Raw genomic sequence first — 6,086 nt, 5'->3', positions numbered from 1 at the left:
ACACACAGAGACAGACGCACACACACACCCCCACACACACCGCCCCCCCAAGGGCGGGAGCTGCCGTACGGTGCCGGGTCGGGCCGCCCGGGCCCGCACCGGCCGCCTTAACGGGGCAGGCGGGCACAGACACGGCCCGAGGCACTGTGCCCGGCCCCGCGGCACACACACGTGCTCAGCGCTGACCCGTTCCTGCGGAGGCCACCGCGCTCGCAGCCTGCGCACGAGGAGGCTTCGTGCACCCAGCCGCCTTCCTCACGGCAGCCGCAGACGATGCCCGTGGAGCTGTGGAACGGGCAGGGCTGCTGGAGCGAGATAAGCAGTGCTGCCCACAACGGCAGGTTGCTGGGAGGGATCCAGATGTGAACACCTGGAAGCCAGCACCAGCGAGGCCCGGTCACCATCCTAAATGGTAGCTCATCCCAAAACATGTGATGCCACAACGCTACTGCCCTCAGACAGTGCTGCTGAACATACCCAAAGCCAACCTTTTCAAGAGCACAGGCAATGAAAAGAGATGCACCCAGCTGCCAGACGCAGTTGCTGACAGCAATAAGCACCAGCGATGAAGCATCATGAACCAAACCCAACCACCATCCCCCTGTACCACTGCAGAAAGGATACTAAAGTCAAGTGTGAAGCTGAGCTTAGGAAGAAGAGATGGGGGAAGCTGTCATTATCCCACTCTAATTGGCAATAAAATAATCTTCCCCAATTCCAGTCTTCTGTCTATGCTGGTAAGTGGGGAGTAATCTCCCTGTCCTTATTCCAACCTGTGAGCTTCTTCATTGTATTGTGTCCCCCTGTCCTGCTGAGGAGGGGGAGTGAGAGAAGGGCTGGGTGGCAACTCGCAGCCAGCCAAGGTCAACCCACCACCACCCATGTCTGGAATTGCTGTGCCCTCGTCAGGATTTCCCCACCACAGTTCAGACATGGGGGGGGAGAAATCCTTGCCTTAGCAAACACCCTTTCGTGAGGTTTTCCACGAGGTTTTTGTGTGGAACAAAGCTCACATTCTACTGCCACGCTACAGTAATTTGCTTTTCTAAGCACATATTCAGCTTCCTCACTTCCCAGTTCTTGTTAGGCAAGCACACTTCATGGTTGCTGCCTGGTTTTCATTTGGCTCAGTCTCTGCATCCCCTCTGGGTCTTTCTGAGATTTTTGTCAGCCCTTACCATCTGAAATGAAACTGGCTGAGAGCTGGTTCGGCCCATGAAAGGAAAGGCTCCTTTTCTGGAAGGAACTGTAAAACAACAAGAACAGTCCAAATCCCTTAAGGAACACAAGCATTTAAAATCGCCTCCTACCTTCTCCATTTCCCCTTTCGCACAAAACTGACCCAAATGGCACTGGTGCATGTCCTTCTAAGGAATAATTCATCACCTGCCCATGCTGTACCTCTACCAATGTCAAAACCTGCTCTATGTAGCTCAATACCCACATCACCTACCTAAAGATACCTAAAGAGGTTTTAGGGGAAAGCAAGGAGTAGAACACTCATCTATCCACAGGCCAAATGCATCTGGAGTGCTCATAAAAATAAAATAATCAAGAGGAATCTCATTGCATTCATAGCCTTATAATGGCAGGGAAGGAATACCCTGAACCAGCAGGACATCCTCCACTGATCAGTGCAAAACCTGCTGATATTGCAACACCACGTGGACACGTGGTAGAGCAAGAGTGGAGGATTTTACCCCATTTCACCCTCACTAGTAGGAAGAAAAACAAAGTACTACACTAAGCTGGGTGTTGTTCTGCACAGACCTTAGCAACCAAGCAAAGCACGTGGAAAAGGAAAGGAGGAAAAAGTATTTGTTTAGCTTCACGCTTGTTTCTGTGCAGTGGAGGTTGCTGAAGGCCCTTTCAGCTCTCCTCACTGCTGAGCAAGCAGGGAAACCTGGTTTAGCTCTGGGCATGCAGCTCAGCACAGAAACCCAAAATGGATCCAACAGGATCCCCTGCGATGGCAATAAAAATGCAAGGGAATGGTGAAAGCCAGAATGGAGAGGGATTATTCTGTTTAGGGTCTCATTTTGGTTTTTTCACTTTACATGTTTCTGGTAGCACGTTCCTAGTGATGCTGGACTCTGCGAAGCAGCACTGCCAAGAAACTGAAGAGCTTACAGCAAAGCCATCTGTGACTTGGCACCAGTTCCTTCCACAACCTCACTGCTTGACCCCATATTTACACATTAACTAGCTGAATTTTTTGCAACTTAACTCTTGCAAAGCTTTTTTTTTGTGTTACTGTGCACTGTGATGGATAACATGTAAGAGAAGTCAGAGGGGATGCCTGCAGTACAGCTACCACAGCTTTAAGTTCACTGTGCCTCAGCTGAGAAGCAGCTCCTGATTTGAGACAGGAGTGCACATGCAGGGTCAACTGGGCTCCCTGAAACCAAAGGATCTCCGTTACTCAGGTGTATTGACCTTCAAGATGAGGCACCACATGAGCCCGGTGCCCATCAGGTCTGCCGAGCTTTCTAGCCCACATGGAGCTGGACAGCCATGAACCCTGGCCGGGAGCAGGTTGGGAACCACAGGAGTAATACGCCTCACTCACATGCCATCTAATAGGCTTCTGGTCACTTGAGGAAGTTGGTAAGTTTTGTGAGTTTGGCACCCTGTTCATCTGACACCTGTCTGTCAAGAAGTGCTACTTGGGTGATGAGTTATATGCTTACTGTAAACTAGAGGTTACAGTAAACTCAGATTCTTTAAACTTGAGGCAGATTTAGACATGTTAGCTTCCTTCATCTGAGATCCCAGCCCTTCTTACACCCTTGAAGCTCCTTCACAGCACCTCCTTTTGTGTCCCCAGTTTCAGCTCCTCAGGCATCAAGTAACAGAGAAGCCCAAATAAACAAGAACACACCCTCCATGAGTCACAAGACAGAAACAGAAGAAGAGTATTACCTAACAGGAAACTAAATAGAAAATCAGTTTCAATTCCCCACACTGCTTAATTTTACTCTAACCACAAATTTTCTTGGACGCCACATCTTAGTGCGGCGCCTGGGATGTGGCAACCTAACATTAACATACTGCTTACATGTGAAGAGCTAGTAAATTTATGCCTATTATATACGTATAGCGGGTATTCTCCCTAGTGGTGTCAACCTTTTAACTGACTCAAAGCTGACCTGTAGCAGACATGGAAGCTCTGAATCCACTTCCAGCAGGGTTAAGGAGGTGTTATTCTCAGTTGGGGAAAAGGCTGCAGTATCCAAGTCTGGCAAACAGTAGCCTCATTTCTCACTCCCTGCTGCTGCCCATGACATTGTCCCCTCAGTGCCACTCTTGCCTGCAAGAGGAAGTTTCCAAAGAGAAGTCAGCCACATTTTCACAGCTCTGCCCCTCAACATCCTCCTTTAGGTTGGTAACTACAGTTGAAGTCTTTTAAAAACTGAGATGTAAGCAGCTCTGCCTCCCTGGCAGCTTCATGCCTCTCTGTAGTGACAAACACAGCATGAAACCAGGTGGTACATCTATGAATCTGTCCAAATCTGGTTTCAAACACAGTTGGCACACGCAGGAAGAAGGCAGCCAGGACAGTGCAGTGCTGAGGGTCAGGAACCAGGAACCATAGAATCAACTAGATTAGAAAAGACCTTTCAGATCAAGTCTAACCGTTATCCCAGGACTGCCAAGACCACCACTAAACCATAGCACTGAGGGCCTCACCTACACAACATACAGGAGCTCACAAGTGTGATGCTCTCCCATGCTAGGGGCACAGCTCCTGTGGAGGGCACACTACCTATCACTGCAGGATCTTCTTTTCAGTGCTTTTTGGTTACTTCAAGTAAGGTATTACCTTCTCCTGCCCAAAACCACATCTGACTGAGGTGCAAGCAGTACAGAAACCTCAGGAGGAAGCTTTAGACAGATCACCTGAAACACTAATTTAAGCTGAATAAAAGAAATCCCAAAGAAATTTGAGGGAGCAAAAAAAACCTGACTGAGGTCTTTGACATTACAGACAATGAAGGCAGAACACACAGTTTAATGATCACAGAATCACAGAATCACAGAATCCCAAGGGTTGGAAGGGACCTAAAAAGATCATCTAGTCCAACCCCCCTGCAAGTGCAGGGTAACCTACAGTACATCACACAGGAACTTGTCCAGGCGGGCCTTGAATATCTCCAGTGTAGGAGACTCCACAACCCCCCTGGGCAACCTGTTCCAGTGCTCTGTCACTCTTACAGTAAAGAAGTTCTTCCTGATGTTAACGTGGAACTTCCTATGCTCCAGTTTACACCCATTGCCCCTTGTCCTATCACTGGATATCACTGAAAAAAGCCTAGCTCCATCATCCTGACACCTACCCTTCACATATTTGTAAACATTGATGAGGTCACCCCTCAGTCTCCTCTTTTGCAAGCTAAAGAGACCCAGCTCCCTCAGCCTCTCCTCATAAGGGAGATGTTCCACTCCCTTAATCATCTTTGTGGCTCTGCGCTGGACTCCTTCAAGCAATTCCCTGTCCTTCTTGAACAGAGGGGCCCAGAACTGGACGCAATATTCTTCGGAGCTTTCCCGATCCCTGCTGTCTTCCCAGCCTTTAAAGGTACCTGGGTCCCTGTTCCAATCCGTCCACTCCCCTCCTATTCCAGCTGTCTTCTTCGCTCAGTCAAGCAACAGCAAGAGGGTCCCTAGTTCGGGTGCCAATTTGTTGCAGCAGGGAGGAATCAACACAACCATTGTGATCACTAAGCACGATTCATTTATTGGGCTTCTACCTTCGGTTAATATAACAGTGAATATGCAAATACTAGGCACTTGATTGGTTCTGGCACAAGTAAGGCATTGCGTAAGCTCATTATTTTTACATTTAAACTGTGTACTCTTATATTCTCTATTTTTATGTGCTTATCTTGTTTATTAGTTAGTGTCCTTGTCTGTAATTGGCCAGAGCATGGCGCTTCCCTCCAGATGTCCCTCAGTTCCTCATTATCTGGTGCTAGTAAGTCTGCACCATTCTCTAAACAAATGTTCTATTTCAGCTCGTTGATGGGAACGTGACCTTTCTTTGTTAGCCACTTCTCCACACTGGGAGAGCCTTTACTTTCTAAGGAACATCACAGCCATTTCAGTTCAAGGCATACTTCAATGAAAGATCTGAAGACATTCAAGTTCTGACACAATTAAGACACATATTCTTCCTGCACAAATGATGCTTTACAAGTTTAGGGAAAAACTCACGACTAGAGACAGCCTCAAGTCCTTGCAAATGTTAGCATATTACTGTCATCAACGCAAATCTGAATCCCACAGCACTACTCCTCACAAAAATCAAGGTAAACCTGTAGCACTTATGGTTATGCGAGGCCATGACTATAAGCTCATCTTTCTTCACCTCATCACCCCAAACCAGTATAGAACAAGTACATTACACTGTGTTAAAAACCTCACAGGCAAGAAACAAGCCTTTTGCAAACATGCTCAGCAGAACGTGCTGATAAAGCCTTTCCAACTGTGAACAATGATCATCAGCACTCACTATATTACTACCATATCCTTAATGTTATTATTCAGTTATTCAGAATGCTATTTATCAATTTATCCTTTAAAAGAGACTTATAATTAAAAACCTGTCCTGTAACCACACAGCAAGGTTAACATGGCTGGATAATTAAGACATTAAAGCCAGTTACTGTTATTGTAAAACAGGTTATAAATTACAAAGGGAAAAAAGATACAAAAATATTTTTATAATCTGAAACTCAGCCTTTTTTACTCTCTTCAATAAACTGCTCTCTTTGGAACACCTTCTTATGTATTACTGAAAACTCATCTACTGCCAAGATGTCACAATGTACGAAATAAGGCTCACAGTTTCAGAATCAAGTTCTTGTTATTCCTGTTAATTTCTATGGACATCCATTTTAAGTATATATTAACACTTTCTAACAGAGAAAATTCATTGTTTCAAGAGGCACTGCTACAAAATTATTAAGACAAAGGGATTTTTTTGTTTGGGTTTTGTTTGTTGGTTTCTTTAAGCTCTTGCTTGGGTATGCAAAATCCTACAAAGGTAGGTTTGCTTCCTGAAAGCCAGACATCAGCAGGGTACT

Source organism: Lathamus discolor, chromosome 11 (genome assembly GCF_037157495.1).
Source record: "Lathamus discolor isolate bLatDis1 chromosome 11, bLatDis1.hap1, whole genome shotgun sequence".
In the NCBI taxonomy this organism is placed as follows: domain Eukaryota; kingdom Metazoa; phylum Chordata; class Aves; order Psittaciformes; family Psittacidae; genus Lathamus; species Lathamus discolor.
This window is presented reverse-complemented; position numbering follows the sequence as displayed.